Source organism: Scyliorhinus torazame, chromosome 2 (assembly GCF_047496885.1).
Source record: "Scyliorhinus torazame isolate Kashiwa2021f chromosome 2, sScyTor2.1, whole genome shotgun sequence".
Taxonomy (NCBI): domain Eukaryota; kingdom Metazoa; phylum Chordata; class Chondrichthyes; order Carcharhiniformes; family Scyliorhinidae; genus Scyliorhinus; species Scyliorhinus torazame.
Window position 1 is genome coordinate 368,746,685 of NC_092708.1, and position 15,527 is coordinate 368,762,211.

The window sequence follows — 15,527 nt, forward strand, 5'->3', positions numbered from 1 at the left end:
GCTGCCGGGTGTTAAATTGAGAGCCATCACATGTTTTAACCTTATGACGAACTGAAAGGCCCTTTCAGTTTTCACAATTCACACATCTTTTCTCTCGCATGACATCTGCGGAAATGAGTTTTCGTTTTTCGGAATGATGAATATTATGCAGCAAGTCTGGAGACACCCACAGAATGATTTGAAAATTGTTCACTTCACAAGGGTTCACGGAATGAATGCCCCCATCACATTCTTGGAGATGCAGTAATCGATTTGGAGTTAAGTGCAAATAGCCACTTCTCTGTTGACCCAGAATTCTGCAACTTAAACCTTCACTCACATAAGGCAACACATATTAACCATCCTGTAATCCTCGATGTCCACCGTTTCCTTGTACCCCTTGTACTGATGCCAGGCTTCCCCTTCTAGTCCCTTCAGAGCCTTATTCCGCCCTATCTGTGTCTGCAGCCAATCCTAGTTTATATCCTTTCTATTGAATCTGGTTTGCCAGTGACCTTCATAGAATGGTTACATACAGGAGGCCATTCATCCCTTCCTGCCCCTGATAGCTCTCTGCAAGAGTAACGGAGCTAGTCCCACTCCCCCACCTTTTCCCATGTAGCCCTGTATTCCTTTCATTTCAGGTAATTAGCCAATTCTCTTTGGAAAGCAATGATTGAATCTGCCTTCACTCCACTTTCAAGCATTCCAGATCCTAACCACTCACTGCTTACAAACAATTTTCCTCATGTGTCACTTTTGGGTTCTTTTGCCTTAATTCGGTGCTTCCTGGTCCTCAACCCTTGAACCAATGGGAACAGTTTCTCCCCATCAGCTACTTACCAGATCCCTCAGGACTTTGAACACCCTGATCAAAGCTTCTTTCAACCTCCTCATCCCGAGGTAGAGCAGCCCGACTCCTCCAATCTCTTCTTCTTGGGCAGTCCCTCAGGGTTGAGGATCATTTGCTTCCACTCCGGGAGGTCGGTTCTGTGGTGGCATCCAAAGGATTAGAACCGTAGAATCATAGAATGTACAGTGCTGACGGAGGCCATTTAGCCCATCGAGTCTGCACTGGCCGCTGGAACGAGCACCCTACCGCGCCTCCACCCTACCCCCGTAACCCAGTAACCCCACCTAACCTTTCTGGACACCAAGGGGCAATTTAGCATGCCCAATCCACCTAACCTGCACATCTTTGGACTGTGAGAGGAAACCGGAGCACCCAGAGGAAACCCACGCAGACACGGGGAACATGTGCAAACTTCACACAGACAGTGACCCAAGGTCAGAATTGAACCCACGACCCTGGGGCTGTGAGACAGCAGTGCTAGCCACTGTGCCCCCGTGCTGCCCCAGGAAGGGAGTTCCCGGATTTTGACCCGACGACAGTGATTCCCTTTAAGAATCCCTTTCAGACCTATCTCAAAGACTGAACCTTCCGTGCTCCAGACCTCACTTCCTGCGTGATGTTCATTTGTTGCTAAGTGCTTTGAGCACCCCCCCTTGTGGGGTGCACTAATCATACCAGTTGTGTTCTTGCTAAACGGACACCCACAAGGCATGAATCCTGACTGGAAGGATCTGATTATGAATTCACACACAAAACATAAAGTTATCTTTTCTCGTTGCAGATATCGATCCAACTGCATTCTGCTTCCAACACTTGCTGCTTTTTTATGTCAGATTTTTAGCAGTTGAACTCTTTTTCTCTTCTTATTCATCTGAACTATAAGACGTCTGCTCAGAGCGACGAAGGTGGAGGTGGCATTCCCTGCCTACTTAGCCAAAATCCTGTGATTTTCTTTCTGAATATCCAAATTGCTACTCAATTCTGATCAGAGGTAAAAATGTGTCTGCCAGATCTGTCCTGTGACAACATGACTGAAGATACGTCATCCGTAAAGAACCATTAATCTGATACCATCGAGCGAAGCCTGTGCCAGCTCTTTGAGGGAGCTGTCCAGCTAATCCCACCCCCCTGTCCTTTCCACAGGGCCCTGCAAAGACTTTCTTTTCAAGTACGTGCCCGATTCCCTTTGCAGGTTTCGATTCAATCTGCTGGCATCACACTTGCAGGCAGCGCTTTCCAGATGGGGCAGGATTCTCCAGTCACTGACGCCAAAATCGCGTTCGGCGATCGGCCGGAGAATCAACGTGCGCCCCGAAATCTGGGGCGGCGCCGCTTTCGCGATGCTCGCCCCCCTCCAAAGCAGCTTACTCTAGGAGTATCGAGCCTCCCCCCAATGCTCCGCTCCCGACCGGCCGAGTTCCCGCCGACAAGGGTCCCTCATGCTATTATTTGTCAGGAACTTGGCGTGGCGGCTGCGGACCGAGTCCAGCGCCGCCACAGTCGGGGGGGGGGGGGGTAGCCGATCCGCGGGCAGGGTATTTGGCAGGCCGGGTCCGCGCCCGACCGGCGCCATGTTGCACAGTGCGGTCGCTGCAGACCCCCGCCGTGCGCATGCGCGGCCACGGCAATTCTCCAGCCGTATCGGCCAAACTAGCCCCGTGCCAAACGGAGGATCAGTGGCCGTTTTGCGCCGAATTTTCGGTGTAAAACGCCACCTTTCCCACGCCAACGTCCGGTCATAGCCTGAAAATCAGAGCATCCAGCCCCATAACGTTTAAACTTTTAAGAAAGACCTTGAGAAAGAAGGCAAAATGGAACACTGTAGCACCCCACAATGTGGAAGGTCTTCATTACAAAGCCCATCTCTGCTCCACTGAGCACCGGGTAATAATGAATGAAGATCACTGTCAAATATTCAGGGTCCAGCACAGTGCTTATAAGGAAGACCTTGATCATTACATGGCACTGTTTGAATTCTCAGTCCTGCTGACCTGCATTGAGACACCCAGGTAAGTACATTTTGTTTGGTATCAGAATCTTGCACTGCTGAGCAAAATGAATTGGGACAGGGATCTCACCCGCATCGAAGAACTGTTACGACATTTATCAAACTAATAAGGTCTCATTTTAGCATCTCGGCCCACTATACATGTAGGACAGATGCATTATTAATGTCGACAAAGCTCCCGGGTGGGTCAGTGATAGATACAGAGTCCACGTGTAGTACTGAGCCATATGAAGGAATAGGTAACGGGTTTTGCTGCCTGTTCCCTGCTGAGTTTGTTGGGTGAGCAGCTAGATTCTCAAGAAGGTGCAGATGTTGGCCAGTGAGAAAGAAAGTCTTCCTTAGTAAAATGGAAGAAAAACAAAATAAACAGTGCCAGGGCTGGTTTATTTTTGTGCTTTGCGCCTGCAGAGTTCTCTGCAGCGACATGTACAAAGCTCCAAGCACGGCAATCCTCTGAGAGCAGTGGTCACTATAAGTTGTCACTTGACAAGGTGCAGCGAAAGGACGGCACGGTGGCGCAGTGGTTAGCACTGCTGCCTCACGGCGCCGAGGACCACGGTTTCAATCCCGGCCCCGGGTCACCGTCCATGTGGAATTTGCACATTCTCCCCGCGACTGTGAGATCTCACCCCCACAACCCAAAGCTATGCAGGGTAGGCTGATTGGCCACGATAAATTGCCCCTTCATTGGAAAAGAAAGACAAGGTGCAGAGAGGAGTCTCATTCTCCTTGAGTAAAGTATCCCAGGAAGCGAAGGCCCCAATGATGCAGGAACAGTACTGATAACATCGTACAGCCAAACACAGTAAAAACATTTGTTACACGATAAGCTAAGAAATAAAAGAATTTCCCTCAATCTAAAGATGTGCAAGTTAGGTGGATTGACTCTGCTAAATTGCCCCTTAGTGTCCAAAAAGGATGTGTAAGTTAGATTTGGGGTGGGGGGGGGGGGGGGGGTTGTTGGGATGGGATGGGGGAGTGAGCTTGGATGGGCTGCTCTCTCAGAGGGTCGGTGTGGACTCAAAGTGCCGAATGACCACCCTCTGCACTGTCGGGATTCTACAATTCTACGATTCTACCTTGTACCATTCACAAGAATCGATCCTCCATCCCATTGCCACTCAGATGAAAATAGATTGAATTCTCGATTTCTCCATCCCTTTTCCTTTTTAATTTATTCATAAGAAAAAAAACACTCCTGTTGCCCAGCGGACATTAAAAAAAACACGCTCCTGTTGCCCAGGGGATTTATTTTTCAACTTTGCCACTTCAGTTGCTGAAGTGCTCAGCACACGCAGCACTTTGTTATTCTGCCTCTGGATGGCAGTGCTGGCTTGAAAATGAAAGCCCTTCACATCCTTCACAGCTCAGTAATCAGGCAGCAATGTTTCCATCAGCCACTCTGCTGAGCGTGACTTGTCTTTTCTTTATTGTGTGCCTCTAAATTGAGTTACTTATTTTTAAGGACAGTAAAATTGGATGAAAAAGATTTAACTTAACAATGATACGAAAATACCAGTACTTTACAAGGTCTTAAAAATTACATTTAAATTACCACTGGGGCTGTTCCTTGTGCAGTAACTGACAGGTAACGGAAGGCAGTAAATTGCTCCATTTCCGACCTTTTTAGTGTGCTTGACTGAGAGGAAATTTGTTAATATCTCATTTGAAATCGGATTAATTGCAGATTTAATTGCGCTCGACTTGTAAAGGTCAAGGGCAGTGTGCAACCCCAAATTTAAGAATCCCTGCTTACACCAAGGGTACTCAAACCCCGATCAGAATACGAGTGTCCACAAGTACTCATCAAATCCCTACAGTAGATAAGGAGGCCATTCGGCCCATTGAGTCAGCACTCTACCCATGCCCCCACCCTATCCCCAGCCACCCGCAAACATCCCTGGTCGCTAAGGGGCAGTTTAGCGTGGCCAATCCACCTAACCCGCACATCTTTGAGGAAACTGTATCCCCCGGAGGAAATCCACGCACACACGGGGAGAAAATGCTAACTCCACACAGACAGTCACCCAAGGTTGGAATCGAACCGGGGTCTCTGGTGCTGTGAGGCAGCAGTGCTAACCATCCACCGTGCCACTCGTGCAGTAAGTAACAGTAATAATGAACTTCTGTCAGCATTATACTGGGCCTGCGGAGAAGCCCGATGACTCCTTCATCAGCCCGTTGGCCAAAAGCCCCATGAGGGCGATACTTTTGTCTATTTCTTGCCCTGCCCATACTGAAAGGTGTGTCTGCTGGCAGAGAAGAATTCAAATCAAGGGTCGACCATGCACTGGCTGCCTGAGTTGGCCTTGCCAATGGGTGGCCAAATATAGGCCCCAAAACCGCGAACCAGGGCACTGACTGAATCAGTCTGGCTGCGAGCTGACCCAGTGATAAATATTTTATCGAATAGAAAGTTAAGGGGAGGCCAAACACGGGTGTCCAAAATTTTGAGGGATTTTGATGCAGGGGGTAGGGAGAAAATGTTTGCAGTGACAGAAGGTTGATAACTAGAGGTGGCACAAGATTTAACATACCTGGCAAAAAAATGAGAAAAATATTTGCTTTGTTATATGATCTGCCTGAAAGGTTAGTGAAAACATAAGGAAGGGGCATATGCTTGAAAGGCAAAAATATATTGCAGGGCCATAGGCCAAAGACCATAAGGTCTTTCACAGACATGGCACATGCCCATGGGTTGAATTGACTCCTTCTGGGCTGTGTTATTCTGTGAAGATGTCGGGGTCCCACACAAGTTGCAAAGGGCACTGCAGTTTACCTCACTGAAGTTAGGTTGGGGAGCAAAGACAGCCATTCCTGATTACAAGCAAACAAATGCTATTGAAGATCAGAGGAAGTTGCCTCCAATGGGGTGGGGGCCTGGGAAATGAGCTGACCACGTCCAAAATGGTTCTTGCGCATCCCCGCCACTTACCATCCCTAATTGATTGCAGTGCTATCCAGAGCCTTTTACGTACAAACTCTTTAGGTGCGGCATTATAGCACAGTGGTTAGCACCATCGCTTCACAGCTCCAGGGTCCAAGGTTCTATTCCTGGCTTGAATCACTGTCTGTGTGGAATCTACTCATTCTCCCCATGTCTGCATGGGTTTCCACCGGATGCTCCGGTTTCCTCCCACTAGTCCAAAGATGTGCAGGTTACGTGGATTGACTATGCTAAATTGCCCTTCGTGTCCAAAAAAAATAGGTTAGGTGGGTTTACAGGGATAGGGTGAAGGCGTGGGATTAAGTAGGGTGCTTTTTCCAAGGGCAGGTGCAGACTCGATGGGCTGAATGGCCTCCTTCTGCACTGTAGATTCTATGATTCTAGAATGCTGTCTCACCCACCAAACAGCATAAGGAGCTGTTGTTATCCGGAGATTTTTTTAAAAGTTCTAAGTTTCCCAGGGCAAAACAAAAATCGGTGTTGTTTAAACATTATGGAGCATGCTTTCAAATTCTACATTTCCCACCCACGTGAGTTTTTCTCATTTAGCTGCACATTCTCCACTCTTCATTGACTGCATTCTGTCTTATCTGAAGGACTGTGCTCTGTGCGTTTTGGCTGGTAAAGCTTCACAGTGGCTCGCTGTGCAGTAGCAAATGGAGTCAGTCAGTTCAAGGCATTTACAGAACCCTCGGGTGAGTTTACAGAAATAGTTTAAGGACTATTTTATTCGCGTCCATAAACGTGAATGTGCATTCAATAAGGTTTCTCTCCCATCCTCCCCCCCCCCACTCCCCAACACACACACTTCATCCTGCCCACGACACACATCAGTCCCGAAGAGTGTAGCTCGTTGATCGTGTTCGCACAAATGCTTTCCCTGCACTTACGCTAACTGCTCAAGAGATGTGGGATTGATTTTACATACTTTGTTTGCAGGATGTGGGCAACAGCGATTATTTATTACCCACTCCCCGGTGCCTGAGAAGGCGTTGAAGGGCCTTTGATAGCAACGTTCCTTTACAACTGTGGCTTTCTAAATATTAGTTGGCCTGGAGACTAAAGCAGACGGGGTGGCAGTTCCCCTTTCTCAGAAGGATATTCATTGAATGCCCTGGGTTTTTACGACAGGCTGGCAGATTTTGTGGTCATTTTATCTGGCGTCTGCCCACAAATCACTACCTTCACCGTCAACAATTACCACGGGCTCACTTGAACACCTGACCTCTTTGCACAACACATTTCACTTGGGGATTAATTTTCAGACTGCACGTATATTGAAAAGCATCAATCCAGCCATAGAAATAAGGTTGCCAACCCTCCAGGTTTGGCCTGGAGTCTCCAGGAACTGAAGATCAACTCCCAGAGTGTGCAACCCTGGAGAAACATCATCGGGACATTGAAAAAGATTAGGGTTTTTATATAATTTTCTGTGATCATTTTTCGTTACGGCATGTATAAATATTAAAAATGAATGGGGAAGAGTGAAGGGGGGGGCGGGTGGAAAATGCTGTTTGGCCTGATAGTCAACCATCATCCAATTGGGTAATGAGTCTTCCAGCGTTCCAATTGGCGTAGGAAGGAAGTGCTTCTCTAGGATGGACGTGTTGGCCGACTAATGGCTGGAGTGTTGGGGCGATTCATAGTGTAATCAGAGTTGGCAACCCGACATAGAAGGGGGATGACTTCTGACAGTTTTGATCTTGATCACGAAGGACGAATGTAGTTACGTGAGTTAAATAACCGGATGCAGTTTGGTGACGAGGCAAATTTTTGAGTCAATATGATTGATCCATTGAGACAGAGTGTACATTTTCTGGCAACCACTGGCAGTCTGAAGTGCTGACCATGCCATTAGCATCATCTATCCTTCCTCCAAGTCCAATCCATTGTTGTGTTCTTGTCTCTGTTTTTTTATTGCTAACATTGCAATACAGCCCAGTCTAGTTAAACCTCAAAGAGAAAAAGCTCTCTGGCCAAAACGACAAATGCAACCCTTAACACGTGCTTGCTTGTATGTTGTGTTTCAGCAAATTCTCTGGCTTCAGCAAAGGCTTTCTTAACATGTTGCTAGCCCCTACTGTAACTCTGTGTATGAGGGCGAGGCTCTGAGGTAGGGCACTGGGTGAGGGGTGGGGTTGGAGAGCTCGGAGATACGGCACTGGGTTAGGCACGTGGCTCGGAGGGATTGACTCCAGCCCTGAACCGGTGGCAATGACATGATGCCCAGTGGGTGGGAAGCGGATAATTGCCTGGCAGCAGACACCATCGGGCATCCCTAAGGGTACCTCGCGTGCGCCTGGATCTAATTTGGGGCCCATTTCCCTCAGATGCCATCAACGCAGTGAGAACACCCAGGGTTAGAATCAGGTCAGGATCCTAGTGGCAACCCCGGACCTTGACTTCGGAACATCCGTCACCTGTCTGACATCTGGCAGTAAAAGTTCCTGCTGCTTAAAGTAGGGTTCCCAATGTGGAAGTGAGCACTGCGCACCTATTTTAACCCCTCTTTCTACAGCCTGGTCAATCCTGGTGTCAGGGTTAAATCATTTTTATTTGTGTACCGCTGACAATGACAAAGTGGGGGGTCAATGTAGGTGGCTCGCTCAGGGTTTATTGGCCTCACTGGGTTTTGTGATTTTTAATAAGTGTGACTGGTACAATTGAAACTCTTCTCTTTCACTCCGAGGCAGTCCCCCGAAGCCAAGGATTAAAATTGAATCTAACCACTTGGCTGAACCATGGGGCAGAAAACACAAAAAGAGAATGGAAGTGCTGAAAACATCAAATAAAAATGGTGAGTACTGAAAAGAGAAAGAGCGAAAGAAGCTATGTGCTTCCAACACAATCTGCTTCCTACTTTTAAAACAATGCACTCTTCACACAAGTAATTTCTAAACTATCGATCGCGTGGCTTCGCTTGGGTCCAGCTGCTTAATGCAAACTTGCTTTCTGTGCGTACACTTTCATGAACCCGAATAACTTGCAAAGATTCTTTATTTTAACCACCTTAACAAGCAGTTGCTCACTCAGGTTACAGATGCCTGATACGGTCTACGACATTGCTAAGCAAGTGAGTTATGTAAAGAATGAAAATCTCACACTGGTTACCTTCAGTCGAGAGCTAATTTCTTCAAACTGTTAGCAGTTCGACCCCTCCACCAGTTGTAACTGCCTTTGATTGAGCTGTCCAGTTAACTGGAAATGGCAGGCAGCGGAGGGAGGCCTGGTGTTTTGCAGTGCCTCTCCCAGACCAGCTGGTGAGGGATTGAACCTGGGCCAGGTAATTATTGCCTATCACCGGGGCTGCGCACCCCCGGGGAGAAAGCCTTCCAAATGAAACGCTATCAGGAGGTCAATCTGGCCTGCCACGTTGTGGGAAAGATAAATTCGGCTACAGCTGCAGTAATGATGGGAGGGAGGTCCAGGCAACACTGTGATGTGACAGCTTGTTCTGGGCAGATACCAATAGGGGTTTAAATAAGAGCAGGAGTCAGCAATCGGGGGACATTATTGTGTGTGACACTGGATTCGGGCCTGATTGTCGATGACACACAGTCAAACCTCATTAGCACAAATTCTGTTTCGGTTGCGAGAGAGAAAGGATTGAATTTCGAAAACTTAAACCCAATAGAGTCTGATTGCATGTATTTTTCATCGGTGCTTGAGACAAAGGAGAATTGTTTATCTCCATGTGAGAAACTTGTCATAATTAAGCTTCCAGGCACTTTATTTACAGCAGTTTAAACAAAAACAATCTGAAAATTACTCTGTGCAATATTATCACAGCACTTAACAAGTTCATATAAAAGGAATTTTATAATGTAAAATGGTGTTGGAATTCCAGAGGAATTTGGCAGAAGCACTGCGTAGTATTTGTATAATGTTGTATAATGTTTAGAGTATAAGATCTTAAAATTATAGATCACAAAGGAGGCCATCCAGCCCATCAGGCCTGTGCTGGCCCTTTGGAAGAACGATCCAATTTGTCTCTTTCCTGAGCATTCGCAACATTTTTCGTTTTTAGGACTACATATCCGATTTCTGACAATTGGCCCACAGGGTTCGGCTAAGTAAGTTTTTTTTAATTTTAATTTGGAAGTTGTACGAAAGGGTTGCCAGTTTGTAAGGGAGTGGGTTGAGCAGGCATTGTCAACCCATTGACTATCCATAACCCACACGGCAGGACATCCAGGTAATCCAACAGGCCCCTCATGCTCGCTGTTGCATCAGTTGGCCTCCAGGGGAAGGTAAAACCCACTGGGTTTAGAGCAGCACTGGGGCAATGTTTAAGATTTAAATAAAAGGAGTTGTGCTGGGTTTGTGATAGTGCCCAAACACTGCTCTTCCAAGAGCAACTGCAACAGTAATAAAAGACCGAATGGTTTTGTAAAGATTGCAATCTGATCTGCCCCAAAAATATTGACTTCAGTTTATTTTTTAACAACAGCTTCAACTCGGTATTTTTAATTTTATTTGTAATGAAAGCTATAAATTATTTTCCCACTTTCTCTCTGTTGATCTGATCACCAGTAGGCAATTTCCCACCCTGGTTTCTGTCACGGCCAAATGTAACATCCAAAATATTTGACATTCCTATTTAATTGGGAACATTGCAATCTCTCTGTATTTTACATTGGTAGTCTCTGTCTCAGTCCCTTTTTTATCATGGGATATGCGTGTCAGCATTTGTTGACCAACCTTAATTGCCCTTGAACTGGGCAACTTACTGGGCCATTTCAGAGGACAGTTAAGAGTTAACCGCATTGCTGTGTGTGACGATATGCATAAAGCAATTCTGTATATAATATTATACATGACCTCCAACCAGCGGATGGCAGTGTGAGCCTACCAGGTTGCTCTGTGCCTCGAGGCAGTTGGGTGTAAGTCCTGTTAGTGGATAGACATATTTTGCAGTAGCTCTATAATAGTTAGTGTTAGTAGTTAGTAGTTTGTTATTTATTTATTCCAGTTATCTTTACCACGTTATTGTTTCATTTTAAATTATTTAAACCAGATGTTCTGTAGTGCATCATTCATATTGGCCAATCTACAAAACATGACACTCTGGGTCTAATGTCACATGTCTTTTATTACACTCCTGTATTATCTTGATATACCATGGAGTGTAATATGTGTTACTCAAACCTTGGTTACTGATGAGGTCTTCTGAATCTCGATGGAGAAGACTCGAACTTGTCCAGTAGTAACAAAAGGTTTATTGAGTAACTATAACAATAATTGCATGAGTTCTTTACTTTAACATTGGTACTAGTGATAAGGTTAACATGATCTAACTACAGTAACTATATGTAACTCCACTAACCATCTGAACTAATCCTTTCCTTGTCACAGTCCATCCAAAAGAGAGAGAAAGAGACCCAATGTGGTTTATTTTATACACCTGTTGGTCCAGCCCTCTAGTGATCATGTGGTGCTACTGATTACACATTAACCCCTTATGTACATGCACATATAGAGATCACTACAACATGTATGCCAGACCAGATAAGGATGGCAGAGTTTCTTCTCTAAAGGTCAGTTGTGAACCAGATGGGTTTTTATAGCAATTAATGGTAGCTTCATGGTCACCATTACTGAAACTGTCTTTCAATTCCAGATGTTATTCACTGAATTGGCTGCCATGGGATTTGAACCCGTGACCTGGAGCCTGCTTCTCTGGATTACCAGTCCAGTGACTACCTTTCCCATCTATGAATTGGGTGTTTGAGTTCAAGCCTCACTCCAGAACTTGACTAAACATCAGTGTTGGCTTGGTGTCATTGAGTTAGATGAGGATGAAGGGTTCAAAGCAAACTCCAGAGACTTGAGAGTCAAGTGCTAAACTCTCAAGAGGTGCCATACTTTGGATAAGATATTAAACTGAGGGTCTTCTCAGGTGGGCATAAAAGATACAATGGTGCTATTTGAAGAGCAGATGTGGTGCCCTGGTCAAGATTTATCCAACACCACTAATTATCTCATTATCTTTTGTGTGATTTTGATGTTTATACATTAGTTGCCATGTTTGTCGATAAAGCACTAGTGACTACACTGCAAAAGCAAGTAATTAATTAGTTGCAATGCACTTTGGAACATGTTGGGTTATGAAAGGTACTATACAAATGCATCTTTTTTTCCCTTTGTTACAGTCTTCATTTGCATATGTAACCATAGAGAGCAGGATTAATTCACTCTTAGACACCAGGGAGAAGCTGCAGTTAAAATATCCACACTGCAGCCTCTGCACAGTTTATTTTAATCATAATAATAATCTTTATTGTCACAGGTAGTCTTACATTAACACTGCAATGAAGTTACTGTGAAAAGCCCCTAGTCGCCATATTCCGGCGCCTGTTTGGGTACACAGAGGGACAATTCTGAATGTCCAAATTACCTAACAGCACGTCTTTCGGGACCTGTGGGAGGAAACCGGAGCATTCGGAGGAAACCCGCGCAGACACGGGGAGAACGTGCAGACTCTGCACAGACAGTGACCCAAGCTGGGAATCAAACCCAGATCTCTGGCGCTGTGAAGCAACAGTGCTAACCACTGTGCTACCGTGCCACCCGCTATTGGCTTTGCAGAGAAGCTTGGTGTGATATGTCTCTACGGCTTTTGTCGGGGAGTCATATTTTCTTTCAAAATTTGGTTGTCTATAAAAAATTTTAATGTACTGGAGGTACAAATTAAGACATTTCTATGTCCTGCAAGTAATAGTGGCTCCAAGCCATGCCATTTAAATATTTGAAGTAGGCAAAGCTTTTGTTACACCTACCCAAGTTCATTCTTCAACTCTATTTTGGTCCTTCCATTAGTACCTTCTCACAATGTAGACAACGGGCAGGTAGCGATCCCCACCTCCTCAGCATTTGCCATTCTTTATGGTTGGAAGGTATGGGAAAATAGACTGGGGTACCTTGCGTTCCAATTTTTCATTAAGCAAGTCCCATAAAATCTATGTGCTGCTTCTGTGCAAATCACCAGTTACCCTCAGACTTCACTAATCTACAATAAAATCCGTGTGCCAAAATGTGCCATCCTTACCCATGTACATATATGGATTAGATGACCAAGACAAGTGCTGTATACATGGTATACAGGGGATCAGAATTAATAGATAACTTACCACCTTGGCACTTGTTGGATATGAAGCCATATTCTAGGTAGGCCCCACCAAGTACAGCAATATTCTCCATACATGGAGGTGAGATTCATGAAAAGGATCCATGTAATTAGAAATGCAGTCAGATATATCAATAATGAATAAGCACCCAACTCTGAGTGAAGACTTGGTGAAAGTGAATTGTTTTAGCAGATGGAAGTATGGAAATGGAAATTAACTAACGGATTCGCTCTGGATGCCGTAATTGGAAGAAGTGGAGTGGAGTGCTGTGCGATAGAAAAGTACTGTGAAACTAGAAGGAAGAATCTAAAGATAGTTGTGAGATGGGTTTTGTTATATAATATAAACGTGGGCAACATCAAAAGGAGGAACCACGACTGGATACTAAAGAGATGTTGTTGCTAAGATGGATATGTAGCGTGATGAGAAAGGACAGCATCTGAAGCCAGAACATCAGGGGAGTTGGGGGGAGGGCGGGGGGGGGGCGGGGGGGGGATCAGTTAAAATTGTGGAATCTTCAAAGAAAGTAGCCAAACAGTGATTGAAAAGGTGTGGCCATCTGTTGCAGAGAGAGAGAGAGGAACTGTGGTGAAGTTAAGTGATCCAAATGGGAATGACAGGCTGAAGGAAGGGGAAGACAAAGGTCTAGGAGCAGATAGAAAGACGGGGTGGGGAGGGATTCAAATGGGTGACTGAGGAGATGGAGAAGAACGATCCACTAGCACTGTGGTGACCCCAAGTAAAAGGGGAGAAGAAGGCAGAAGAAAAACAAGATGAAGATGAGGAATACCACCCAACTGTAATATTCTTTGACTGCTCACTACAAATCGACAAAGTAGCACGTTGAAAGATGAAACGGAGACTGTAATGCAGAATACTCATGCAGTGCATGCTACATAAAAGTCTACTCTTGCATATAATTGCTTTCCAATATTAAACTCGAAGGGAATATATGGGTGTATATGGACTGCAGCGGTTCAAGAAAGCAATTCACCACAACGTTCTCAAGGGCAATTAGGGATGGGCAATGAATGCTGGCACTGGCACCAATACTCACATCCCATGAATGAATTAAGATGATGGAATTGAAAACCAATGACAGTGTCCAAGTAACCTGAGCAACTTTTCACAAATTGATTAAGTTTTCTGGATTACTACTTCGCTCTTATTATTGCTGAAATATCTGTGAAGGTCAAGAGTATTCAAACAGGACCCCACCGAGGTAATGTTCAGTACAAAATTTGAATGTGGAATGTTTGGGTTTTTAAAGCTTGTAGGTTGTAGGAGGAGGAGAAGACTGAGGGAGGCAGAGGGTGATGGTTTGCGGTTGTTTTTGTGACTGGAAGCCCACGTCCATGGGGTACCAACGGGGCTGGTGCTAGTTCCCTTACTGTTTGTAGTGTACATTAATGACCTAGACGTGAAAGTAGGAGGTTTGATCAGTGGGGGCAGACAGACGTGAGGGAGTGGGGGGGTCAGCTCTGCCCCTCCTGCTCTGTTATAATTCAGTCCCATAAGTTGATAACAACGAGAGAATTCATGGTCCCTCTGTCTCTCTCTCTCTCTCTCTCGCTCTCCAATGTTCTGCAAGAGTGTGACGTGCCTGTATCAGCCGACCCATCATCCATATGAGCGAGCTCCAATGCAACCAGGGCCATCTTGTTGGCTGGGGTGGTGTGTGTAGGGAGTGAAGTGTGTACATGCGGCTGCAGCTTGTCGGCCTCCTGAGTGTCAATTGCGAACCTGGCCAATCCGGCACCATTTCTCATTGGAATTGATGTGGCGCCGGTGCTAGCCCCAAGACAAGTCGTTGAATTGGTCCAGATGCGGCACCAGGTTTGCTATCGTGGAAGTCCATAAATCCTGCCCCGGCTTCAACACTTAGCCTCAGGAACGGTGAATCCAGCCTCAGGATTGCTGACATGCTGCAAGTATGATTGCTGCAGGTATGATTGTATGACGTCTGACTATGTGGTGCCTGGCCACAGGAATTCTGGATGTTATAGGTAGTTGAGTGTCTTTGCTCATGGTTTCATAGCAACAGCTGCTGTGCAAAGAATTCTGAGAACCAGGAAGCCAGTTGTGAGCAAGGGAATGTTAACCAAGTGTGGGAAACAGGGAAATCAAAGGGTAGAGGGAGGGGAGGGATTTGCAGGGAAGAAACCAGGGCAGGAATCCTCAATCCGTTGGGATTCACTTTTCTCGCTGGCAGTGCAGCCCTGCCCGTGGGTATGCCGGGGTGGCGCGAGGTGGCTTCAATGGGAAAGCCCATTGACAAGCAGCGGGAACAGAGAATCACGCTGCCAGTGAACGGCATGCCACCGAGAAACACACGACTGGGAGACCGGCGAATCCCACCCCAGATGTTTGGCCAGCGACTAATAATAATTCCCGAGCATTGCATGATTAAAACTGGTAAGAGATTCCCTCGTAACCAATACATTGGTTCATTGATAGTAAGAAGTGTAAAGCCCTCATATCTTACATAACCAGTGGTAATCCTGTAGTCCTCTGATAGTCACCTTGTTGCTACACCTGACATCCTCCGGGAATGCACTGCAAAGGACAGGGCATTTCATATATGGTTTCTAGCAAGTATTAGTGAGCCATATT